This window comes from Mytilus trossulus, chromosome 10 (assembly GCF_036588685.1).
Source record: "Mytilus trossulus isolate FHL-02 chromosome 10, PNRI_Mtr1.1.1.hap1, whole genome shotgun sequence".
NCBI lineage: Eukaryota > Metazoa > Mollusca > Bivalvia > Mytilida > Mytilidae > Mytilus > Mytilus trossulus.
In genome coordinates this window covers 51,466,578-51,493,555 of record NC_086382.1, presented here as the reverse complement: position 1 = coordinate 51,493,555, position 26,978 = coordinate 51,466,578, and the positions used below count along the sequence as shown (strand labels likewise).

Below are 26,978 nucleotides of genomic sequence, written 5' to 3'. Positions count from 1 at the left end.
AGAACAGAAACGATATCAATCCACCTCAAAGGAGCAAAAATTACAATCGCCCACGTAGGGACTCGAACCCTAGACCCTCAGATTAAAAGTCTGATGCTCTACCGACTGAGCTACGCAGGCTGACGATATTGTTGAGAAAACAATATAGTTTATACCTTTCATTTAGCATATAGATAATGTACGGTAAGCATATATATAATGTACGGTACAACTTCGTTAACAGAGTCATTTCAAATTTATAGAAATTTTAAGACAGATCAACTTATTTACAACTGTTCTGCTCTCAATTTGCTTTATGATATAGACTTCTCACACAAGGAAATCCCGAAATTGCTATTATTATTCTGGGAAACGTAGGTTTGCCTGGCCTGAAACGAATTAAGAACACTAAATCAAATTTCTCTTAGTCAAAATGCGGGTCAAGAACATAACGTTAGTGAAAAAAGTCTTGAAGAATTTGCTTTTTAGCGGGAATATCGTTTTCTGATGCAACGCGTGTGATTGGTTGCACTCTATATAGTTAAAAGTCATAACTGTATCTCATGAGCAGAGTGGCGCAGTGGAAGCGTGCTGGGCCCATAACCCAGAGGTCCGTGGATCGAAACCACGCTCTGCTAATTATTTTTTCTCATTGACGAAAATCTTTTTTCAGGCGACTGTCAGGAAATGATGACAAACGAAATTACAGTCAAAATAAAGTTGATCGTAAAACTATGACTCTATCCTGAAAAATCAACTAATTCAGTATGAAAAATATCACATGTATGTAATAAGTTGGTGAAATCCCTCAATATGTAAACGTTTGAATCCTCAAAGTAGTCATTTATGCAGCTATAATATACATGTGCTACTCATTAATCAACAAAAGTTTAAACAAACCAGATAAAGAATCATGAATACCTATTCGAACGTTCGAAAATAAATGCTCATATTGATGATATATCAGTCCACATATTATATAAACCTATCTTTCGTCACGGAAAGAGGCGGTGGAGATCATGTTGTCGTTTACTTTGACGTTTTTCATGTTTTGCAAGCAAAACTTGTTTCGAACCTATCCATAACAAGAACACATAGTACTATAACAATAAAGTTTGCCAAAAATTCAGCCGCCCACGTAGGGACTCGAACCCTAGACCCTCAGATTAAAAGTCTGATGCTCTACCGACTGAGCTACGCAGGCTACTTAGAGAACACTCCCAAATTTTGCACATTTATAATTAACAGTTTCTCTCAAAACTTTTTGTTATACCACAGAATAGTTGATATAAAAGACCAGATTTATTTTACAAGTCTACTTAATACGTTTCTATTGTATTATTTGACCCGTTTGCATCGAAATTAAAAGAAAATCAAAACTTATGATCGATGCTTTTCTATATAAATACCATGCAGCTGTGTCCATCGTCAGCTGCTAATAAAATTGCAATCAGACGACATTGTAGAGTCGTTCAAACTTAGGTATAGGGATCACACCTATAACATGTATAAACAAATGATGTCTAGAACAGAAACGATATCAATCCACCTCAAAGGAGCAAAAATTACAATCGCCCACGTAGGGACTCGAACCCTAGACCCTCAGATTAAAAGTCTGATGCTCTACCGACTGAGCTACGCAGGCTGACGATATTGTTGAGAAAACAATATAGTTTATACCTTTCATTTAGCATATAGATAATGTACGGTAAGCATATATATAATGTACGGTACAACTTCGTTAACAGAGTCATTTCAAATTTATAGAAATTTTAAGACAGATCAACTTATTTACAACTGTTCTGCTCTCAATTTGCTTTATGATATAGACTTCTCACACAAGGAAATCCCGAAATTGCTATTATTATTCTGGGAAACGTAGGTTTGCCTGGCCTGAAACGAATTAAGAACACTAAATCAAATTTCTCTTAGTCAAAATGCGGGTCAAGAACATAACGTTAGTGAAAAAAGTCTTGAAGAATTTGCTTTTTAGCGGGAATATCGTTTTCTGATGCAACGCGTGTGATTGGTTGCACTCTATATAGTTAAAAGTCATAACTGTATCTCATGAGCAGAGTGGCGCAGTGGAAGCGTGCTGGGCCCATAACCCAGAGGTCCGTGGATCGAAACCACGCTCTGCTAATTATTTTTTCTCATTGACGAAAATCTTTTTTCAGGCGACTGTCAGGAAATGATGACAAACGAAATTACAGTCAAAATAAAGTTGATCGTAAAACTATGACTCTATCCTGAAAAATCAACTAATTCAGTATGAAAAATATCACATGTATGTAATAAGTTGGTGAAATCCCTCAATATGTAAACGTTTGAATCCTCAAAGTAGTCATTTATGCAGCTATAATATACATGTGCTACTCATTAATCAACAAAAGTTTAAACAAACCAGATAAAGAATCATGAATACCTATTCGAACGTTCGAAAATAAATGCTCATATTGATGATATATCAGTCCACATATTATATAAACCTATCTTTCGTCACGGAAAGAGGCGGTGGAGATCATGTTGTCGTTTACTTTGACGTTTTTCATGTTTTGCAAGCAAAACTTGTTTTCGAACCTATCCATAACAAGAACACATAGTACTATAACAATAAAGTTTGCCAAAAATTCAGCCGCCCACGTAGGGACTCGAACCCTAGACCCTCAGATTAAAAGTCTGATGCTCTACCGACTGAGCTACGCAGGCTACTTAGAGAACACTCCCAAATTTTGCACATTTATAATTAACAGTTTCTCTCAAAACTTTTTGTTATACCACAGAATAGTTGATATAAAAGACCAGATTTATTTTACAAGTCTACTTAATACGTTTCTATTGTATTATTTGACCCGTTTGCATCGAAATTAAAAGAAAATCAAAACTTATGATCGATGCTTTTCTATATAAATACCATGCAGCTGTGTCCATCGTCAGCTGCTAATAAAATTGCAATCAGACGACATTGTAGAGTCGTTCAAACTTAGGTATAGGGATCACACCTATAACATGTATAAACAAATGATGTCTAGAACAGAAACGATATCAATCCACCTCAAAGGAGCAAAAATTACAATCGCCCACGTAGGGACTCGAACCCTAGACCCTCAGATTAAAAGTCTGATGCTCTACCGACTGAGCTACGCAGGCTGACGATATTGTTGAGAAAACAATATAGTTTATACCTTTCATTTAGCATATAGATAATGTACGGTAAGCATATATATAATGTACGGTACAACTTCGTTAACAGAGTCATTTCAAATTTATAGAAATTTTAAGACAGATCAACTTATTTACAACTGTTCTGCTCTCAATTTGCTTTATGATATAGACTTCTCACACAAGGAAATCCCGAAATTGCTATTATTATTCTGGGAAACGTAGGTTTGCCTGGCCTGAAACGAATTAAGAACACTAAATCAAATTTCTCTTAGTCAAAATGCGGGTCAAGAACATAACGTTAGTGAAAAAGTCTTGAAGAATTTGCTTTTTAGCGGGAATATCGTTTTCTGATGCAACGCGTGTGATTGGTTGCACTCTATATAGTTAAAAGTCATAACTGTATCTCATGAGCAGAGTGGCGCAGTGGAAGCGTGCTGGGCCCATAACCCAGAGGTCCGTGGATCGAAACCACGCTCTGCTAATTATTTTTTCTCATTGACGAAAATCTTTTTTCAGGCGACTGTCAGGAAATGATGACAAACGAAATTACAGTCAAAATAAAGTTGATCGTAAAACTATGACTCTATCCTGAAAAATCAACTAATTCAGTATGAAAAATATCACATGTATGTAATAAGTTGGTGAAATCCCTCAATATGTAAACGTTTGAATCCTCAAAGTAGTCATTTATGCAGCTATAATATACATGTGCTACTCATTAATCAACAAAAGTTTAAACAAACCAGATAAAGAATCATGAATACCTATTCGAACGTTCGAAAATAAATGCTCATATTGATGATATATCAGTCCACATATTATATAAACCTATCTTTCGTCACGGAAAGAGGCGGTGGAGATCATGTTGTCGTTTACTTTGACGTTTTTCATGTTTTGCAAGCAAAACTTGTTTTCGAACCTATCCATAACAAGAACACATAGTACTATAACAATAAAGTTTGCCAAAAATTCAGCCGCCCACGTAGGGACTCGAACCCTAGACCCTCAGATTAAAAGTCTGATGCTCTACCGACTGAGCTACGCAGGCTACTTAGAGAACACTCCCAAATTTTGCACATTTATAATTAACAGTTTCTCTCAAAACTTTTTGTTATACCACAGAATAGTTGATATAAAAGACCAGATTTATTTTACAAGTCTACTTAATACGTTTCTATTGTATTATTTGACCCGTTTGCATCGAAATTAAAAGAAAATCAAAACTTATGATCGATGCTTTTCTATATAAATACCATGCAGCTGTGTCCATCGTCAGCTGCTAATAAAATTGCAATCAGACGACATTGTAGAGTCGTTCAAACTTAGGTATAGGGATCACACCTATAACATGTATAAACAAATGATGTCTAGAACAGAAACGATATCAATCCACCTCAAAGGAGCAAAAATTACAATCGCCCACGTAGGGACTCGAACCCTAGACCCTCAGATTAAAAGTCTGATGCTCTACCGACTGAGCTACGCAGGCTGACGATATTGTTGAGAAAACAATATAGTTTATACCTTTCATTTAGCATATAGATAATGTACGGTAAGCATATATATAATGTACGGTACAACTTCGTTAACAGAGTCATTTCAAATTTATAGAAATTTTAAGACAGATCAACTTATTTACAACTGTTCTGCTCTCAATTTGCTTTATGATATAGACTTCTCACACAAGGAAATCCCGAAATTGCTATTATTATTCTGGGAAACGTAGGTTTGCCTGGCCTGAAACGAATTAAGAACACTAAATCAAATTTCTCTTAGTCAAAATGCGGGTCAAGAACATAACGTTAGTGAAAAAAGTCTTGAAGAATTTGCTTTTTAGCGGGAATATCGTTTTCTGATGCAACGCGTGTGATTGGTTGCACTCTATATAGTTAAAAGTCATAACTGTATCTCATGAGCAGAGTGGCGCAGTGGAAGCGTGCTGGGCCCATAACCCAGAGGTCCGTGGATCGAAACCACGCTCTGCTAATTATTTTTTCTCATTGACGAAAATCTTTTTTCAGGCGACTGTCAGGAAATGATGACAAACGAAATTACAGTCAAAATAAAGTTGATCGTAAAACTATGACTCTATCCTGAAAAATCAACTAATTCAGTATGAAAAATATCACATGTATGTAATAAGTTGGTGAAATCCCTCAATATGTAAACGTTTGAATCCTCAAAGTAGTCATTTATGCAGCTATAATATACATGTGCTACTCATTAATCAACAAAAGTTTAAACAAACCAGATAAAGAATCATGAATACCTATTCGAACGTTCGAAAATAAATGCTCATATTGATGATATATCAGTCCACATATTATATAAACCTATCTTTCGTCACGGAAAGAGGCGGTGGAGATCATGTTGTCGTTTACTTTGACGTTTTTCATGTTTTGCAAGCAAAACTTGTTTTCGAACCTATCCATAACAAGAACACATAGTACTATAACAATAAAGTTTGCCAAAAATTCAGCCGCCCACGTAGGGACTCGAACCCTAGACCCTCAGATTAAAAGTCTGATGCTCTACCGACTGAGCTACGCAGGCTACTTAGAGAACACTCCCAAATTTTGCACATTTATAATTAACAGTTTCTCTCAAAACTTTTTGTTATACCACAGAATAGTTGATATAAAAGACCAGATTTATTTTACAAGTCTACTTAATACGTTTCTATTGTATTATTTGACCCGTTTGCATCGAAATTAAAAGAAAATCAAAACTTATGATCGATGCTTTTCTATATAAATACCATGCAGCTGTGTCCATCGTCAGCTGCTAATAAAATTGCAATCAGACGACATTGTAGAGTCGTTCAAACTTAGGTATAGGGATCACACCTATAACATGTATAAACAAATGATGTCTAGAACAGAAACGATATCAATCCACCTCAAAGGAGCAAAAATTACAATCGCCCACGTAGGGACTCGAACCCTAGACCCTCAGATTAAAAGTCTGATGCTCTACCGACTGAGCTACGCAGGCTGACGATATTGTTGAGAAAACAATATAGTTTATACCTTTCATTTAGCATATAGATAATGTACGGTAAGCATATATATAATGTACGGTACAACTTCGTTAACAGAGTCATTTCAAATTTATAGAAATTTTAAGACAGATCAACTTATTTACAACTGTTCTGCTCTCAATTTGCTTTATGATATAGACTTCTCACACAAGGAAATCCCGAAATTGCTATTATTATTCTGGGAAACGTAGGTTTGCCTGGCCTGAAACGAATTAAGAACACTAAATCAAATTTCTCTTAGTCAAAATGCGGGTCAAGAACATAACGTTAGTGAAAAAAGTCTTGAAGAATTTGCTTTTTAGCGGGAATATCGTTTTCTGATGCAACGCGTGTGATTGGTTGCACTCTATATAGTTAAAAGTCATAACTGTATCTCATGAGCAGAGTGGCGCAGTGGAAGCGTGCTGGGCCCATAACCCAGAGGTCCGTGGATCGAAACCACGCTCTGCTAATTATTTTTTCTCATTGACGAAAATCTTTTTTCAGGCGACTGTCAGGAAATGATGACAAACGAAATTACAGTCAAAATAAAGTTGATCGTAAAACTATGACTCTATCCTGAAAAATCAACTAATTCAGTATGAAAAATATCACATGTATGTAATAAGTTGGTGAAATCCCTCAATATGTAAACGTTTGAATCCTCAAAGTAGTCATTTATGCAGCTATAATATACATGTGCTACTCATTAATCAACAAAAGTTTAAACAAACCAGATAAAGAATCATGAATACCTATTCGAACGTTCGAAAATAAATGCTCATATTGATGATATATCAGTCCACATATTATATAAACCTATCTTTCGTCACGGAAAGAGGCGGTGGAGATCATGTTGTCGTTTACTTTGACGTTTTTCATGTTTTGCAAGCAAAACTTGTTTTCGAACCTATCCATAACAAGAACACATAGTACTATAACAATAAAGTTTGCCAAAAATTCAGCCGCCCACGTAGGGACTCGAACCCTAGACCCTCAGATTAAAAGTCTGATGCTCTACCGACTGAGCTACGCAGGCTACTTAGAGAACACTCCCAAATTTTGCACATTTATAATTAACAGTTTCTCTCAAAACTTTTTGTTATACCACAGAATAGTTGATATAAAAGACCAGATTTATTTTACAAGTCTACTTAATACGTTTCTATTGTATTATTTGACCCGTTTGCATCGAAATTAAAAGAAAATCAAAACTTATGATCGATGCTTTTCTATATAAATACCATGCAGCTGTGTCCATCGTCAGCTGCTAATAAAATTGCAATCAGACGACATTGTAGAGTCGTTCAAACTTAGGTATAGGGATCACACCTATAACATGTATAAACAAATGATGTCTAGAACAGAAACGATATCAATCCACCTCAAAGGAGCAAAAATTACAATCGCCCACGTAGGGACTCGAACCCTAGACCCTCAGATTAAAAGTCTGATGCTCTACCGACTGAGCTACGCAGGCTGACGATATTGTTGAGAAAACAATATAGTTTATACCTTTCATTTAGCATATAGATAATGTACGGTAAGCATATATATAATGTACGGTACAACTTCGTTAACAGAGTCATTTCAAATTTATAGAAATTTTAAGACAGATCAACTTATTTACAACTGTTCTGCTCTCAATTTGCTTTATGATATAGACTTCTCACACAAGGAAATCCCGAAATTGCTATTATTATTCTGGGAAACGTAGGTTTGCCTGGCCTGAAACGAATTAAGAACACTAAATCAAATTTCTCTTAGTCAAAATGCGGGTCAAGAACATAACGTTAGTGAAAAAAGTCTTGAAGAATTTGCTTTTTAGCGGGAATATCGTTTTCTGATGCAACGCGTGTGATTGGTTGCACTCTATATAGTTAAAAGTCATAACTGTATCTCATGAGCAGAGTGGCGCAGTGGAAGCGTGCTGGGCCCATAACCCAGAGGTCCGTGGATCGAAACCACGCTCTGCTAATTATTTTTTCTCATTGACGAAAATCTTTTTTCAGGCGACTGTCAGGAAATGATGACAAACGAAATTACAGTCAAAATAAAGTTGATCGTAAAACTATGACTCTATCCTGAAAAATCAACTAATTCAGTATGAAAAATATCACATGTATGTAATAAGTTGGTGAAATCCCTCAATATGTAAACGTTTGAATCCTCAAAGTAGTCATTTATGCAGCTATAATATACATGTGCTACTCATTAATCAACAAAAGTTTAAACAAACCAGATAAAGAATCATGAATACCTATTCGAACGTTCGAAAATAAATGCTCATATTGATGATATATCAGTCCACATATTATATAAACCTATCTTTCGTCACGGAAAGAGGCGGTGGAGATCATGTTGTCGTTTACTTTGACGTTTTTCATGTTTTGCAAGCAAAACTTGTTTTCGAACCTATCCATAACAAGAACACATAGTACTATAACAATAAAGTTTGCCAAAAATTCAGCCGCCCACGTAGGGACTCGAACCCTAGACCCTCAGATTAAAAGTCTGATGCTCTACCGACTGAGCTACGCAGGCTACTTAGAGAACACTCCCAAATTTTGCACATTTATAATTAACAGTTTCTCTCAAAACTTTTTGTTATACCACAGAATAGTTGATATAAAAGACCAGATTTATTTTACAAGTCTACTTAATACGTTTCTATTGTATTATTTGACCCGTTTGCATCGAAATTAAAAGAAAATCAAAACTTATGATCGATGCTTTTCTATATAAATACCATGCAGCTGTGTCCATCGTCAGCTGCTAATAAAATTGCAATCAGACGACATTGTAGAGTCGTTCAAACTTAGGTATAGGGATCACACCTATAACATGTATAAACAAATGATGTCTAGAACAGAAACGATATCAATCCACCTCAAAGGAGCAAAAATTACAATCGCCCACGTAGGGACTCGAACCCTAGACCCTCAGATTAAAAGTCTGATGCTCTACCGACTGAGCTACGCAGGCTGACGATATTGTTGAGAAAACAATATAGTTTATACCTTTCATTTAGCATATAGATAATGTACGGTAAGCATATATATAATGTACGGTACAACTTCGTTAACAGAGTCATTTCAAATTTATAGAAATTTTAAGACAGATCAACTTATTTACAACTGTTCTGCTCTCAATTTGCTTTATGATATAGACTTCTCACACAAGGAAATCCCGAAATTGCTATTATTATTCTGGGAAACGTAGGTTTGCCTGGCCTGAAACGAATTAAGAACACTAAATCAAATTTCTCTTAGTCAAAATGCGGGTCAAGAACATAACGTTAGTGAAAAAAGTCTTGAAGAATTTGCTTTTTAGCGGGAATATCGTTTTCTGATGCAACGCGTGTGATTGGTTGCACTCTATATAGTTAAAAGTCATAACTGTATCTCATGAGCAGAGTGGCGCAGTGGAAGCGTGCTGGGCCCATAACCCAGAGGTCCGTGGATCGAAACCACGCTCTGCTAATTATTTTTTCTCATTGACGAAAATCTTTTTTCAGGCGACTGTCAGGAAATGATGACAAACGAAATTACAGTCAAAATAAAGTTGATCGTAAAACTATGACTCTATCCTGAAAAATCAACTAATTCAGTATGAAAAATATCACATGTATGTAATAAGTTGGTGAAATCCCTCAATATGTAAACGTTTGAATCCTCAAAGTAGTCATTTATGCAGCTATAATATACATGTGCTACTCATTAATCAACAAAAGTTTAAACAAACCAGATAAAGAATCATGAATACCTATTCGAACGTTCGAAAATAAATGCTCATATTGATGATATATCAGTCCACATATTATATAAACCTATCTTTCGTCACGGAAAGAGGCGGTGGAGATCATGTTGTCGTTTACTTTGACGTTTTTCATGTTTTGCAAGCAAAACTTGTTTTCGAACCTATCCATAACAAGAACACATAGTACTATAACAATAAAGTTTGCCAAAAATTCAGCCGCCCACGTAGGGACTCGAACCCTAGACCCTCAGATTAAAAGTCTGATGCTCTACCGACTGAGCTACGCAGGCTACTTAGAGAACACTCCCAAATTTTGCACATTTATAATTAACAGTTTCTCTCAAAACTTTTTGTTATACCACAGAATAGTTGATATAAAAGACCAGATTTATTTTACAAGTCTACTTAATACGTTTCTATTGTATTATTTGACCCGTTTGCATCGAAATTAAAAGAAAATCAAAACTTATGATCGATGCTTTTCTATATAAATACCATGCAGCTGTGTCCATCGTCAGCTGCTAATAAAATTGCAATCAGACGACATTGTAGAGTCGTTCAAACTTAGGTATAGGGATCACACCTATAACATGTATAAACAAATGATGTCTAGAACAGAAACGATATCAATCCACCTCAAAGGAGCAAAAATTACAATCGCCCACGTAGGGACTCGAACCCTAGACCCTCAGATTAAAAGTCTGATGCTCTACCGACTGAGCTACGCAGGCTGACGATATTGTTGAGAAAACAATATAGTTTATACCTTTCATTTAGCATATAGATAATGTACGGTAAGCATATATATAATGTACGGTACAACTTCGTTAACAGAGTCATTTCAAATTTATAGAAATTTTAAGACAGATCAACTTATTTACAACTGTTCTGCTCTCAATTTGCTTTATGATATAGACTTCTCACACAAGGAAATCCCGAAATTGCTATTATTATTCTGGGAAACGTAGGTTTGCCTGGCCTGAAACGAATTAAGAACACTAAATCAAATTTCTCTTAGTCAAAATGCGGGTCAAGAACATAACGTTAGTGAAAAAAGTCTTGAAGAATTTGCTTTTTAGCGGGAATATCGTTTTCTGATGCAACGCGTGTGATTGGTTGCACTCTATATAGTTAAAAGTCATAACTGTATCTCATGAGCAGAGTGGCGCAGTGGAAGCGTGCTGGGCCCATAACCCAGAGGTCCGTGGATCGAAACCACGCTCTGCTAATTATTTTTTCTCATTGACGAAAATCTTTTTTCAGGCGACTGTCAGGAAATGATGACAAACGAAATTACAGTCAAAATAAAGTTGATCGTAAAACTATGACTCTATCCTGAAAAATCAACTAATTCAGTATGAAAAATATCACATGTATGTAATAAGTTGGTGAAATCCCTCAATATGTAAACGTTTGAATCCTCAAAGTAGTCATTTATGCAGCTATAATATACATGTGCTACTCATTAATCAACAAAAGTTTAAACAAACCAGATAAAGAATCATGAATACCTATTCGAACGTTCGAAAATAAATGCTCATATTGATGATATATCAGTCCACATATTATATAAACCTATCTTTCGTCACGGAAAGAGGCGGTGGAGATCATGTTGTCGTTTACTTTGACGTTTTTCATGTTTTGCAAGCAAAACTTGTTTTCGAACCTATCCATAACAAGAACACATAGTACTATAACAATAAAGTTTGCCAAAAATTCAGCCGCCCACGTAGGGACTCGAACCCTAGACCCTCAGATTAAAAGTCTGATGCTCTACCGACTGAGCTACGCAGGCTACTTAGAGAACACTCCCAAATTTTGCACATTTATAATTAACAGTTTCTCTCAAAACTTTTTGTTATACCACAGAATAGTTGATATAAAAGACCAGATTTATTTTACAAGTCTACTTAATACGTTTCTATTGTATTATTTGACCCGTTTGCATCGAAATTAAAAGAAAATCAAAACTTATGATCGATGCTTTTCTATATAAATACCATGCAGCTGTGTCCATCGTCAGCTGCTAATAAAATTGCAATCAGACGACATTGTAGAGTCGTTCAAACTTAGGTATAGGGATCACACCTATAACATGTATAAACAAATGATGTCTAGAACAGAAACGATATCAATCCACCTCAAAGGAGCAAAAATTACAATCGCCCACGTAGGGACTCGAACCCTAGACCCTCAGATTAAAAGTCTGATGCTCTACCGACTGAGCTACGCAGGCTGACGATATTGTTGAGAAAACAATATAGTTTATACCTTTCATTTAGCATATAGATAATGTACGGTAAGCATATATATAATGTACGGTACAACTTCGTTAACAGAGTCATTTCAAATTTATAGAAATTTTAAGACAGATCAACTTATTTACAACTGTTCTGCTCTCAATTTGCTTTATGATATAGACTTCTCACACAAGGAAATCCCGAAATTGCTATTATTATTCTGGGAAACGTAGGTTTGCCTGGCCTGAAACGAATTAAGAACACTAAATCAAATTTCTCTTAGTCAAAATGCGGGTCAAGAACATAACGTTAGTGAAAAAAGTCTTGAAGAATTTGCTTTTTAGCGGGAATATCGTTTTCTGATGCAACGCGTGTGATTGGTTGCACTCTATATAGTTAAAAGTCATAACTGTATCTCATGAGCAGAGTGGCGCAGTGGAAGCGTGCTGGGCCCATAACCCAGAGGTCCGTGGATCGAAACCACGCTCTGCTAATTATTTTTTCTCATTGACGAAAATCTTTTTTCAGGCGACTGTCAGGAAATGATGACAAACGAAATTACAGTCAAAATAAAGTTGATCGTAAAACTATGACTCTATCCTGAAAAATCAACTAATTCAGTATGAAAAATATCACATGTATGTAATAAGTTGGTGAAATCCCTCAATATGTAAACGTTTGAATCCTCAAAGTAGTCATTTATGCAGCTATAATATACATGTGCTACTCATTAATCAACAAAAGTTTAAACAAACCAGATAAAGAATCATGAATACCTATTCGAACGTTCGAAAATAAATGCTCATATTGATGATATATCAGTCCACATATTATATAAACCTATCTTTCGTCACGGAAAGAGGCGGTGGAGATCATGTTGTCGTTTACTTTGACGTTTTTCATGTTTTGCAAGCAAAACTTGTTTTCGAACCTATCCATAACAAGAACACATAGTACTATAACAATAAAGTTTGCCAAAAATTCAGCCGCCCACGTAGGGACTCGAACCCTAGACCCTCAGATTAAAAGTCTGATGCTCTACCGACTGAGCTACGCAGGCTACTTAGAGAACACTCCCAAATTTTGCACATTTATAATTAACAGTTTCTCTCAAAACTTTTTGTTATACCACAGAATAGTTGATATAAAAGACCAGATTTATTTTACAAGTCTACTTAATACGTTTCTATTGTATTATTTGACCCGTTTGCATCGAAATTAAAAGAAAATCAAAACTTATGATCGATGCTTTTCTATATAAATACCATGCAGCTGTGTCCATCGTCAGCTGCTAATAAAATTGCAATCAGACGACATTGTAGAGTCGTTCAAACTTAGGTATAGGGATCACACCTATAACATGTATAAACAAATGATGTCTAGAACAGAAACGATATCAATCCACCTCAAAGGAGCAAAAATTACAATCGCCCACGTAGGGACTCGAACCCTAGACCCTCAGATTAAAAGTCTGATGCTCTACCGACTGAGCTACGCAGGCTGACGATATTGTTGAGAAAACAATATAGTTTATACCTTTCATTTAGCATATAGATAATGTACGGTAAGCATATATATAATGTACGGTACAACTTCGTTAACAGAGTCATTTCAAATTTATAGAAATTTTAAGACAGATCAACTTATTTACAACTGTTCTGCTCTCAATTTGCTTTATGATATAGACTTCTCACACAAGGAAATCCCGAAATTGCTATTATTATTCTGGGAAACGTAGGTTTGCCTGGCCTGAAACGAATTAAGAACACTAAATCAAATTTCTCTTAGTCAAAATGCGGGTCAAGAACATAACGTTAGTGAAAAAAGTCTTGAAGAATTTGCTTTTTAGCGGGAATATCGTTTTCTGATGCAACGCGTGTGATTGGTTGCACTCTATATAGTTAAAAGTCATAACTGTATCTCATGAGCAGAGTGGCGCAGTGGAAGCGTGCTGGGCCCATAACCCAGAGGTCCGTGGATCGAAACCACGCTCTGCTAATTATTTTTTCTCATTGACGAAAATCTTTTTTCAGGCGACTGTCAGGAAATGATGACAAACGAAATTACAGTCAAAATAAAGTTGATCGTAAAACTATGACTCTATCCTGAAAAATCAACTAATTCAGTATGAAAAATATCACATGTATGTAATAAGTTGGTGAAATCCCTCAATATGTAAACGTTTGAATCCTCAAAGTAGTCATTTATGCAGCTATAATATACATGTGCTACTCATTAATCAACAAAAGTTTAAACAAACCAGATAAAGAATCATGAATACCTATTCGAACGTTCGAAAATAAATGCTCATATTGATGATATATCAGTCCACATATTATATAAACCTATCTTTCGTCACGGAAAGAGGCGGTGGAGATCATGTTGTCGTTTACTTTGACGTTTTTCATGTTTTGCAAGCAAAACTTGTTTTCGAACCTATCCATAACAAGAACACATAGTACTATAACAATAAAGTTTGCCAAAAATTCAGCCGCCCACGTAGGGACTCGAACCCTAGACCCTCAGATTAAAAGTCTGATGCTCTACCGACTGAGCTACGCAGGCTACTTAGAGAACACTCCCAAATTTTGCACATTTATAATTAACAGTTTCTCTCAAATCTTTTTGTTATACCACAGAATAGTTGATATAAAAGACCAGATTTATTTTACAAGTCTACTTAATACGTTTCTATTGTATTATTTGACCCGTTTGCATCGAAATTAAAAGAAAATCAAAACTTATGATCGATGCTTTTCTATATAAATACCATGCAGCTGTGTCCATCGTCAGCTGCTAATAAAATTGCAATCAGACGACATTGTAGAGTCGTTCAAACTTAGGTATAGGGATCACACCTATAACATGTATAAACAAATGATGTCTAGAACAGAAACGATATCAATCCACCTCAAAGGAGCAAAAATTACAATCGCCCACGTAGGGACTCGAACCCTAGACCCTCAGATTAAAAGTCTGATGCTCTACCGACTGAGCTACGCAGGCTGACGATATTGTTGAGAAAACAATATAGTTTATACCTTTCATTTAGCATATAGATAATGTACGGTAAGCATATATATAATGTACGGTACAACTTCGTTAACAGAGTCATTTCAAATTTATAGAAATTTTAAGACAGATCAACTTATTTACAACTGTTCTGCTCTCAATTTGCTTTATGATATAGACTTCTCACACAAGGAAATCCCGAAATTGCTATTATTATTCTGGGAAACGTAGGTTTGCCTGGCCTGAAACGAATTAAGAACACTAAATCAAATTTCTCTTAGTCAAAATGCGGGTCAAGAACATAACGTTAGTGAAAAAAGTCTTGAAGAATTTGCTTTTTAGCGGGAATATCGTTTTCTGATGCAACGCGTGTGATTGGTTGCACTCTATATAGTTAAAAGTCATAACTGTATCTCATGAGCAGAGTGGCGCAGTGGAAGCGTGCTGGGCCCATAACCCAGAGGTCCGTGGATCGAAACCACGCTCTGCTAATTATTTTTTCTCATTGACGAAAATCTTTTTTCAGGCGACTGTCAGGAAATGATGACAAACGAAATTACAGTCAAAATAAAGTTGATCGTAAAACTATGACTCTATCCTGAAAAATCAACTAATTCAGTATGAAAAATATCACATGTATGTAATAAGTTGGTGAAATCCCTCAATATGTAAACGTTTGAATCCTCAAAGTAGTCATTTATGCAGCTATAATATACATGTGCTACTCATTAATCAACAAAAGTTTAAACAAACCAGATAAAGAATCATGAATACCTATTCGAACGTTCGAAAATAAATGCTCATATTGATGATATATCAGTCCACATATTATATAAACCTATCTTTCGTCACGGAAAGAGGCGGTGGAGATCATGTTGTCGTTTACTTTGACGTTTTTCATGTTTTGCAAGCAAAACTTGTTTTCGAACCTATCCATAACAAGAACACATAGTACTATAACAATAAAGTTTGCCAAAAATTCAGCCGCCCACGTAGGGACTCGAACCCTAGACCCTCAGATTAAAAGTCTGATGCTCTACCGACTGAGCTACGCAGGCTACTTAGAGAACACTCCCAAATTTTGCACATTTATAATTAACAGTTTCTCTCAAAACTTTTTGTTATACCACAGAATAGTTGATATAAAAGACCAGATTTATTTTACAAGTCTACTTAATACGTTTCTATTGTATTATTTGACCCGTTTGCATCGAAATTAAAAGAAAATCAAAACTTATGATCGATGCTTTTCTATATAAATACCATGCAGCTGTGTCCATCGTCAGCTGCTAATAAAATTGCAATCAGACGACATTGTAGAGTCGTTCAAACTTAGGTATAGGGATCACACCTATAACATGTATAAACAAATGATGTCTAGAACAGAAACGATATCAATCCACCTCAAAGGAGCAAAAATTACAATCGCCCACGTAGGGACTCGAACCCTAGACCCTCAGATTAAAAGTCTGATGCTCTACCGACTGAGCTACGCAGGCTGACGATATTGTTGAGAAAACAATATAGTTTATACCTTTCATTTAGCATATAGATAATGTACGGTAAGCATATATATAATGTACGGTACAACTTCGTTAACAGAGTCATTTCAAATTTATAGAAATTTTAAGACAGATCAACTTATTTACAACTGTTCTGCTCTCAATTTGCTTTATGATATAGACTTCTCACACAAGGAAATCCCGAAATTGCTATTATTATTCTGGGAAACGTAGGTTTGCCTGGCCTGAAACGAATTAAGAACACTAAATCAAATTTCTCTTAGTCAAAATGCGGGTCAAGAACATAACGTTAGTGAAAAAAGTCTTGAAGAATTTGCTTTTTAGCGGGAATATCGTTTTCTGATGCAACGCGTGTGATTGGTTGCACTCTATATAGTTAAAAGTCATAACTGTATCTCATGAGCAGAGTGGCGCAGTGGAAGCGTGCTGGGCCCATAACCCAGAGGTCCGTGGATCGAAACCACGCTCTGCTAATTATTTTTTCTCATTGACGAAAATCTTTTTTCAGGCGACTGTCAGGAAATGATGACAAACGAAATTACAGTCAAAATAAAGTTGATCGTAAAACTATGACTCTATCCTGAAAAATCAACTAATTCAGTATGAAAAATATCACATGTATGTAATAAGTTGGTGAAATCCCTCAATATGTAAACGTTTGAATCCTCAAAGTAGTCATTTATGCAGCTATAATATACATGTGCTACTCATTAATCAACAAAAGTTTAAACAAACCAGATAAAGAATCATGAATACCTATTCGAACGTTCGAAAATAAATGCTCATATTGATGATATATCAGTCCACATATTATATAAACCTATCTTTCGTCACGGAAAGAGGCGGTGGAGATCATGTTGTCGTTTACTTTGACGTTTTTCATGTTTTGCAAGCAAAACTTGTTTTCGAACCTATCCATAACAAGAACACATAGTACTATAACAATAAAGTTTGCCAAAAATTCAGCCGCCCACGTAGGGACTCGAACCCTAGACCCTCAGATTAAAAGTCTGATGCTCTACCGACTGAGCTACGCAGGCTACTTAGAGAACACTCCCAAATTTTGCACATTTATAATTAACAGTTTCTCTCAAAACTTTTTGTTATACCACAGAATAGTTGATATAAAAGACCAGATTTATTTTACAAGTCTACTTAATACGTTTCTATTGTATTATTTGACCCGTTTGCATCGAAATTAAAAGAAAATCAAAACTTATGATCGATGCTTTTCTATATAAATACCATGCAGCTGTGTCCATCGTCAGCTGCTAATAAAATTGCAATCAGACGACATTGTAGAGTCGTTCAAACTTAGGTATAGGGATCACACCTATAACATGTATAAACAAATGATGTCTAGAACAGAAACGATATCAATCCACCTCAAAGGAGCAAAAATTACAATCGCCCACGTAGGGACTCGAACCCTAGACCCTCAGATTAAAAGTCTGATGCTCTACCGACTGAGCTACGCAGGCTGACGATATTGTTGAGAAAACAATATAGTTTATACCTTTCATTTAGCATATAGATAATGTACGGTAAGCATATATATAATGTACGGTACAACTTCGTTAACAGAGTCATTTCAAATTTATAGAAATTTTAAGACAGATCAACTTATTTACAACTGTTCTGCTCTCAATTTGCTTTATGATATAGACTTCTCACACAAGGAAATCCCGAAATTGCTATTATTATTCTGGGAAACGTAGGTTTGCCTGGCCTGAAACGAATTAAGAACACTAAATCAAATTTCTCTTAGTCAAAATGCGGGTCAAGAACATAACGTTAGTGAAAAAAGTCTTGAAGAATTTGCTTTTTAGCGGGAATATCGTTTTCTGATGCAACGCGTGTGATTGGTTGCACTCTATATAGTTAAAAGTCATAACTGTATCTCATGAGCAGAGTGGCGCAGTGGAAGCGTGCTGGGCCCATAACCCAGAGGTCCGTGGATCGAAACCACGCTCTGCTAATTATTTTTTCTCATTGACGAAAATCTTTTTTCAGGCGACTGTCAGGAAATGATGACAAACGAAATTACAGTCAAAATAAAGTTGATCGTAAAACTATGACTCTATCCTGAAAAATCAACTAATTCAGTATGAAAAATATCACATGTATGTAATAAGTTGGTGAAATCCCTCAATATGTAAACGTTTGAATCCTCAAAGTAGTCATTTATGCAGCTATAATATACATGTGCTACTCATTAATCAACAAAAGTTTAAACAAACCAGATAAAGAATCATGAATACCTATTCGAACGTTCGAAAATAAATGCTCATATTGATGATATATCAGTCCACATATTATATAAACCTATCTTTCGTCACGGAAAGAGGCGGTGGAGATCATGTTGTCGTTTACTTTGACGTTTTTCATGTTTTGCAAGCAAAACTTGTTTTCGAACCTATCCATAACAAGAACACATAGTACTATAACAATAAAGTTTGCCAAAAATTCAGCCGCCCACGTAGGGACTCGAACCCTAGACCCTCAGATTAAAAGTCTGATGCTCTACCGACTGAGCTACGCAGGCTACTTAGAGAACACTCCCAAATTTTGCACATTTATAATTAACAGTTTCTCTCAAAACTTTTTGTTATACCACAGAATAGTTGATATAAAAGACCAGATTTATTTTACAAGTCTACTTAATACGTTTCTATTGTATTATTTGACCCGTTTGCATCGAAATTAAAAGAAAATCAAAACTTATGATCGATGCTTTTCTATATAAATACCATGCAGCTGTGTCCATCGTCAGCTGCTAATAAAATTGCAATCAGACGACATTGTAGAGTCGTTCAAACTTAGGTATAGGGATCACACCTATAACATGTATAAACAAATGATGTCTAGAACAGAAACGATATCAATCCACCTCAAAGGAGCAAAAATTACAATCGCCCACGTAGGGACTCGAACCCTAGACCCTCAGATTAAAAGTCTGATGCTCTACCGACTGAGCTACGCAGGCTGACGATATTGTTGAGAAAACAATATAGTTTATACCTTTCATTTAGCATATAGATAATGTACGGTAAGCATATATATAATGTACGGTACAACTTCGTTAACAGAGTCATTTCAAATTTATAGAAATTTTAAGACAGATCAACTTATTTACAACTGTTCTGCTCTCAATTTGCTTTATGATATAGACTTCTCACACAAGGAAATCCCGAAATTGCTATTATTATTCTGGGAAACGTAGGTTTGCCTGGCCTGAAACGAATTAAGAACACTAAATCAAATTTCTCTTAGTCAAAATGCGGGTCAAGAACATAACGTTAGTGAAAAAAGTCTTGAAGAATTTGCTTTTTAGCGGGAATATCGTTTTCTGATGCAACGCGTGTGATTGGTTGCACTCTATATAGTTAAAAGTCATAACTGTATCTCATGAGCAGAGTGGCGCAGTGGAAGCGTGCTGGGCCCATAACCCAGAGGTCCGTGGATCGAAACCACGCTCTGCTAATTATTTTTTCTCATTGACGAAAATCTTTTTTCAGGCGACTGTCAGGAAATGATGACAAACGAAATTACAGTCAAAATAAAGTTGATCGTAAAACTATGACTCTATCCTGAAAAATCAACTAATTCAGTATGAAAAATATCACATGTATGTAATAAGTTGGTGAAATCCCTCAATATGTAAACGTTTGAATCCTCAAAGTAGTCATTTATGCAGCTATAATATACATGTGCTACTCATTAATCAACAAAAGTTTAAACAAACCAGATAAAGAATCATGAATACCTATTCGAACGTTCGAAAATAAATGCTCATATTGATGATATATCAGTCCACATATTATATAAACCTATCTTTCGTCACGGAAAGAGGCGGTGGAGATCATGTTGTCGTTTACTTTGACGTTTTTCATGTTTTGCAAGCAAAACTTGTTTTCGAACCTATCCATAACAAGAACACATAGTACTATAACAATAAAGTTTGCCAAAAATTCAGCCGCCCACGTAGGGACTCGAACCCTAGACCCTCAGATTAAAAGTCTGATGCTCTACCGACTGAGCTACGCAGGCTACTTAGAGAACACTCCCAAATTTTGCACATTTATAATTAACAGTTTCTCTCAAAACTTTTTGTTATACCACAGAATAGTTGATATAAAAGACCAGATTTATTTTACAAGTCTACTTAATACGTTTCTATTGTATTATTTGACCCGTTTGCATCGAAATTAAAAGAAAATCAAAACTTATGATCGATGCTTTTCTATATAAATACCATGCAGCTGTGTCCATCGTCAGCTGCTAATAAAATTGCAATCAGACGACATTGTAGAGTCGTTCAAACTTAGGTATAGGGATCACACCTATAACATGTATAAACAAATGATGTCTAGAACAGAAACGATATCAATCCACCTCAAAGGAGCAAAAATTACAATCGCCCACGTAGGGACTCGAACCCTAGACCCTCAGATTAAAAGTCTGATGCTCTACCGACTGAGCTACGCAGGCTGACGATATTGTTGAGAAAACAATATAGTTTATACCTTTCATTTAGCATATAGATAATGTACGGTAAGCATATATATAATGTACGGTACAACTTCGTTAACAGAGTCATTTCAAATTTATAGAAATTTTAAGACAGATCAACTTATTTACAACTGTTCTGCTCTCAATTTGCTTTATGATATAGACTTCTCACACAAGGAAATCCCGAAATTGCTATTATTATTCTGGGAAACGTAGGTTTGCCTGGCCTGAAACGAATTAAGAACACTAAATCAAATTTCTCTTAGTCAAAATGCGGGTCAAGAACATAACGTTAGTGAAAAAAGTCTTGAAGAATTTGCTTTTTAGCGGGAATATCGTTTTCTGATGCAACGCGTGTGATTGGTTGCACTCTATATAGTTAAAAGTCATAACTGTATCTCATGAGCAGAGTGGCGCAGTGGAAGCGTGCTGGGCCCATAACCCAGAGGTCCGTGGATCGAAACCACGCTCTGCTAATTATTTTTTCTCATTGACGAAAATCTTTTTTCAGGCGACTGTCAGGAAATGATGACAAACGAAATTACAGTCAAAATAAAGTTGATCGTAAAACTATGACTCTATCCTGAAAAATCAACTAATTCAGTATGAAAAATATCACATGTATGTAATAAGTTGGTGAAATCCCTCAATATGTAAACGTTTGAATCCTCAAAGTAGTCATTTATGCAGCTATAATATACATGTGCTACTCATTAATCAACAAAAGTTTAAACAAACCAGATAAAGAATCATGAATACCTATTCGAACGTTCGAAAATAAATGCTCATATTGATGATATATCAGTCCACATATTATATAAACCTATCTTTCGTCACGGAAAGAGGCGGTGGAGATCATGTTGTCGTTTACTTTGACGTTTTTCATGTTTTGCAAGCAAAACTTGTTTTCGAACCTATCCATAACAAGAACACATAGTACTATAACAATAAAGTTTGCCAAAAATTCAGCCGCCCACGTAGGGACTCGAACCCTAGACCCTCAGATTAAAAGTCTGATGCTCTACCGACTGAGCTACGCAGGCTACTTAGAGAACACTCCCAAATTTTGCACATTTATAATTAACAGTTTCTCTCAAAACTTTTTGTTATACCACAGAATAGTTGATATAAAAGACCAGATTTATTTTACAAGTCTACTTAATACGTTTCTATTGTATTATTTGACCCGTTTGCATCGAAATTAAAAGAAAATCAAAACTTATGATCGATGCTTTTCTATATAAATACCATGCAGCTGTGTCCATCGTCAGCTGCTAATAAAATTGCAATCAGACGACATTGTAGAGTCGTTCAAACTTAGGTATAGGGATCACACCTATAACATGTATAAACAAATGATGTCTAGAACAGAAACGATATCAATCCACCTCAAAGGAGCAAAAATTACAATCGCCCACGTAGGGACTCGAACCCTAGACCCTCAGATTAAAAGTCTGATGCTCTACCGACTGAGCTACGCAGGCTGACGATATTGTTGAGAAAACAATATAGTTTATACCTTTCATTTAGCATATAGATAATGTACGGTAAGCATATATATAATGTACGGTACAACTTCGTTAACAGAGTCATTTCAAATTTATAGAAATTTTAAGACAGATCAACTTATTTACAACTGTTCTGCTCTCAATTTGCTTTATGATATAGACTTCTCACACAAGGAAATCCCGAAATTGCTATTATTATTCTGGGAAACGTAGGTTTGCCTGGCCTGAAACGAATTAAGAACACTAAATCAAATTTCTCTTAGTCAAAATGCGGGTCAAGAACATAACGTTAGTGAAAAAAGTCTTGAAGAATTTGCTTTTTAGCGGGAATATCGTTTTCTGATGCAACGCGTGTGATTGGTTGCACTCTATATAGTTAAAAGTCATAACTGTATCTCATGAGCAGAGTGGCGCAGTGGAAGCGTGCTGGGCCCATAACCCAGAGGTCCGTGGATCGAAACCACGCTCTGCTAATTATTTTTTCTCATTGACGAAAATCTTTTTTCAGGCGACTGTCAGGAAATGATGACAAACGAAATTACAGTCAAAATAAAGTTGATCGTAAAACTATGACTCTATCCTGAAAAATCAACTAATTCAGTATGAAAAATATCACATGTATGTAATAAGTTGGTGAAATCCCTCAATATGTAAACGTTTGAATCCTCAAAGTAGTCATTTATGCAGCTATAATATACATGTGCTACTCATTAATCAACAAAAGTTTAAACAAACCAGATAAAGAATCATGAATACCTATTCGAACGTTCGAAAATAAATGCTCATATTGATGATATATCAGTCCACATATTATATAAACCTATCTTTCGTCACGGAAAGAGGCGGTGGAGATCATGTTGTCGTTTACTTTGACGTTTTTCATGTTTTGCAAGCAAAACTTGTTTTCGAACCTATCCATAACAAGAACACATAGTACTATAACAATAAAGTTTGCCAAAAATTCAGCCGCCCACGTAGGGACTCGAACCCTAGACCCTCAGATTAAAAGTCTGATGCTCTACCGACTGAGCTACGCAGGCTGACGATATTGTTGAGAAAACAATATAGTTTATACCTTTCATTTAGCATATAGATAATGTACGGTAAGCATATATATAATGTACGGTACAACTTCGTTAACAGAGTCATTTCAAATTTATAGAAATTTTAAGACAGATCAACTTATTTACAACTGTTCTGCTCTCAATTTGCTTTATGATATAGACTTCTCACACAAGGAAATCCCGAAATTGCTATTATTATTCTGGGAAACGTAGGTTTGCCTGGCCTGAAACGAATTAAGAACACTAAATCAAATTTCTCTTAGTCAAAATGCGGGTCAAGAACATAACGTTAGTGAAAAAAGTCTTGAAGAATTTGCTTTTTAGCGGGAATATCGTTTTCTGATGCAACGCGTGTGATTGGTTGCACTCTATATAGTTAAAAGTCATAACTGTATCTCATGAGCAGAGTGGCGCAGTGGAAGCGTGCTGGGCCCATAACCCAGAGGTCCGTGGATCGAAACCACGCTCTGCTAATTATTTTTTCTCATTGACGAAAATCTTTTTTCAGGCGACTGTCAGGAAATGATGACAAACGAAATTACAGTCAAAATAAAGTTGATCGTAAAACTATGACTCTATCCTGAAAAATCAACTAATTCAGTATGAAAAATATCACATGTATGTAATAAGTTGGTGAAATCCCTCAATATGTAAACGTTTGAATCCTCAAAGTAGTCATTTATGCAGCTATAATATACATGTGCTACTCATTAATCAACAAAAGTTTAAACAAACCAGATAAAGAATCATGAATACCTATTCGAACGTTCGAAAATAAATGCTCATATTGATGATATATCAGTCCACATATTATATAAACCTATCTTTCGTCACGGAAAGAGGCGGTGGAGATCATGTTGTCGTTTACTTTGACGTTTTTCATGTTTTGCAAGCAAAACTTGTTTTCGAACCTATCCATAACAAGAACACATAGTACTATAACAATAAAGTTTGCCAAAAATTCAGCCGCCCACGTAGGGACTCGAACCCTAGACCCTCAGATTAAAAGTCTGATGCTCTACCGACTGAGCTACGCAGGCTACTTAGAGAACACTCCCAAATTTTGCACATTTATAATTAACAGTTTCTCTCAAAACTTTTTGTTATACCACAGAATAGTTGATATAAAAGACCAGATTTATTTTACAAGTCTACTTAATACGTTTCTATTGTATTATTTGACCCGTTTGCATCGAAATTAAAAGAAAATCAAAACTTATGATCGATGCTTTTCTATATAAATACCATGCAGCTGTGTCCATCGTCAGCTGCTAATAAAATTGCAATCAGACGACATTGTAGAGTCGTTCAAACTTAGGTATAGGGATCACACCTATAACATGTATAAACAAATGATGTCTAGAACAGAAACGATATCAATCCACCTCAAAGGAGCAAAAATTACAATCGCCCACGTAGGGACTCGAACCCTAGACCCTCAGATTAAAAGTCTGATGCTCTACCGACTGAGCTACGCAGGCTGACGATATTGTTGAGAAAACAATATAGTTTATACCTTTCATTTAGCATATAGATAATGTACGGTAAGCATATATATAATGTACGGTACAACTTCGTTAACAGAGTCATTTCAAATTTATAGAAATTTTAAGACAGATCAACTTATTTACAACTGTTCTGCTCTCAATTTGCTTTATGATATAGACTTCTCACACAAGGAAATCCCGAAATTGCTATTATTATTCTGGGAAACGTAGGTTTGCCTGGCCTGAAACGAATTAAGAACACTAAATCAAATTTCTCTTAGTCAAAATGCGGGTCAAGAACATAACGTTAGTGAAAAAAGTCTTGAAGAATTTGCTTTTTAGCGGGAATATCGTTTTCTGATGCAACGCGTGTGATTGGTTGCACTCTATATAGTTAAAAGTCATAACTGTATCTCATGAGCAGAGTGGCGCAGTGGAAGCGTGCTGGGCCCATAACCCAGAGGTCCGTGGATCGAAACCACGCTCTGCTAATTATTTTTTCTCATTGACGAAAATCTTTTTTCAGGCGACTGTCAGGAAATGATGACAAACGAAATTACAGTCAAAATAAAGTTGATCGTAAAACTATGACTCTATCCTGAAAAATCAACTAATTCAGTATGAAAAATATCACATGTATGTAATAAGTTGGTGAAATCCCTCAATATGTAAACGTTTGAATCCTCAAAGTAGTCATTTATGCAGCTATAATATACATGTGCTACTCATTAATCAACAAAAGTTTAAACAAACCAGATAAAGAATCATGAATACCTATTCGAACGTTCGAAAATAAATGCTCATATTGATGATATATCAGTCCACATATTATATAAACCTATCTTTCGTCACGGAAAGAGGCGGTGGAGATCATGTTGTCGTTTACTTTGACGTTTTTTCATGTTTTGCAAGCAAAACTTGTTTTCGAACCTATCCATAACAAGAACACATAGTACTATAACAATAAAGTTTGCCAAAAATTCAGCCGCCCACGTAGGGACTCGAACCCTAGACCCTCAGATTAAAAGTCTGATGCTCTACCGACTGAGCTACGCAGGCTACTTAGAGAACACTCCCAAATTTTGCACATTTATAATTAACAGTTTCTCTCAAAACTTTTTGTTATACCACAGAATAGTTGATATAAAAGACCAGATTTATTTTACAAGTCTACTTAATACGTTTCTATTGTATTATTTGACCCGTTTGCATCGAAATTAAAAGAAAATCAAAACTTATGATCGATGCTTTTCTATATAAATACCATGCAGCTGTGTCCATCGTCAGCTGCTAATAAAATTGCAATCAGACGACATTGTAGAGTCGTTCAAACTTAGGTATAGGGATCACACCTATAACATGTATAAACAAATGATGTCTAGAACAGAAACGATATCAATCCACCTCAAAGGAGCAAAAATTACAATCGCCCACGTAGGGACTCGAACCCTAGACCCTCAGATTAAAAGTCTGATGCTCTACCGACTGAGCTACGCAGGCTGACGATATTGTTGAGAAAACAATATAGTTTATACCTTTCATTTAGCATATAGATAATGTACGGTAAGCATATATATAATGTACGGTACAACTTCGTTAACAGAGTCATTTCAAATTTATAGAAATTTTAAGACAGATCAACTTATTTACAACTGTTCTGCTCTCAATTTGCTTTATGATATAGACTTCTCACACAAGGAAATCCCGAAA

General features: G+C 35.6%; 18 non-coding genes across 18 annotated transcripts; all 18 read left to right on the top strand.

Moving 5' to 3' along the window:
* The first annotated feature begins 545 nt into the window (after positions 1–545).
* On the top strand, positions 546–617 carry Trnam-cau (transfer RNA methionine (anticodon CAU)). Its single transcript has one exon. It is a non-coding gene; the product is annotated as a tRNA-Met (tRNA).
* Positions 618–2,049: 1,432 nt separating this feature from the next.
* Trnam-cau (transfer RNA methionine (anticodon CAU)) lies at positions 2,050–2,121 on the top strand. Its single transcript has one exon. It is a non-coding gene; the product is annotated as a tRNA-Met (tRNA).
* A 1,432-nt stretch (positions 2,122–3,553) lies between these two features.
* Trnam-cau (transfer RNA methionine (anticodon CAU)) lies at positions 3,554–3,625 on the top strand. The gene has a single exon. It is a non-coding gene; the product is annotated as a tRNA-Met (tRNA).
* Positions 3,626–5,058: 1,433 nt separating this feature from the next.
* On the top strand, positions 5,059–5,130 carry Trnam-cau (transfer RNA methionine (anticodon CAU)). The gene has a single exon. It is a non-coding gene; the product is annotated as a tRNA-Met (tRNA).
* Positions 5,131–6,563: 1,433 nt separating this feature from the next.
* Positions 6,564–6,635, top strand: Trnam-cau (transfer RNA methionine (anticodon CAU)). The gene has a single exon. It is a non-coding gene; the product is annotated as a tRNA-Met (tRNA).
* Positions 6,636–8,068: 1,433 nt separating this feature from the next.
* Positions 8,069–8,140, top strand: Trnam-cau (transfer RNA methionine (anticodon CAU)). The gene has a single exon. It is a non-coding gene; the product is annotated as a tRNA-Met (tRNA).
* Positions 8,141–9,573: 1,433 nt separating this feature from the next.
* Trnam-cau (transfer RNA methionine (anticodon CAU)) lies at positions 9,574–9,645 on the top strand. The gene has a single exon. It is a non-coding gene; the product is annotated as a tRNA-Met (tRNA).
* Positions 9,646–11,078: 1,433 nt separating this feature from the next.
* Trnam-cau (transfer RNA methionine (anticodon CAU)) lies at positions 11,079–11,150 on the top strand. The gene has a single exon. It is a non-coding gene; the product is annotated as a tRNA-Met (tRNA).
* Positions 11,151–12,583: 1,433 nt separating this feature from the next.
* Positions 12,584–12,655, top strand: Trnam-cau (transfer RNA methionine (anticodon CAU)). The gene has a single exon. It is a non-coding gene; the product is annotated as a tRNA-Met (tRNA).
* A 1,433-nt stretch (positions 12,656–14,088) lies between these two features.
* Positions 14,089–14,160, top strand: Trnam-cau (transfer RNA methionine (anticodon CAU)). Its single transcript has one exon. It is a non-coding gene; the product is annotated as a tRNA-Met (tRNA).
* A 1,433-nt stretch (positions 14,161–15,593) lies between these two features.
* Trnam-cau (transfer RNA methionine (anticodon CAU)) lies at positions 15,594–15,665 on the top strand. Its single transcript has one exon. It is a non-coding gene; the product is annotated as a tRNA-Met (tRNA).
* Positions 15,666–17,098: 1,433 nt separating this feature from the next.
* On the top strand, positions 17,099–17,170 carry Trnam-cau (transfer RNA methionine (anticodon CAU)). The gene has a single exon. It is a non-coding gene; the product is annotated as a tRNA-Met (tRNA).
* Positions 17,171–18,603: 1,433 nt separating this feature from the next.
* Positions 18,604–18,675, top strand: Trnam-cau (transfer RNA methionine (anticodon CAU)). The gene has a single exon. It is a non-coding gene; the product is annotated as a tRNA-Met (tRNA).
* Positions 18,676–20,108: 1,433 nt separating this feature from the next.
* On the top strand, positions 20,109–20,180 carry Trnam-cau (transfer RNA methionine (anticodon CAU)). Its single transcript has one exon. It is a non-coding gene; the product is annotated as a tRNA-Met (tRNA).
* A 1,433-nt stretch (positions 20,181–21,613) lies between these two features.
* Trnam-cau (transfer RNA methionine (anticodon CAU)) lies at positions 21,614–21,685 on the top strand. The gene has a single exon. It is a non-coding gene; the product is annotated as a tRNA-Met (tRNA).
* A 1,433-nt stretch (positions 21,686–23,118) lies between these two features.
* Positions 23,119–23,190, top strand: Trnam-cau (transfer RNA methionine (anticodon CAU)). The gene has a single exon. It is a non-coding gene; the product is annotated as a tRNA-Met (tRNA).
* Positions 23,191–24,182: 992 nt separating this feature from the next.
* Trnam-cau (transfer RNA methionine (anticodon CAU)) lies at positions 24,183–24,254 on the top strand. The gene has a single exon. It is a non-coding gene; the product is annotated as a tRNA-Met (tRNA).
* A 1,433-nt stretch (positions 24,255–25,687) lies between these two features.
* Trnam-cau (transfer RNA methionine (anticodon CAU)) lies at positions 25,688–25,759 on the top strand. The gene has a single exon. It is a non-coding gene; the product is annotated as a tRNA-Met (tRNA).
* Positions 25,760–26,978: the final 1,219 nt, after the last annotated feature.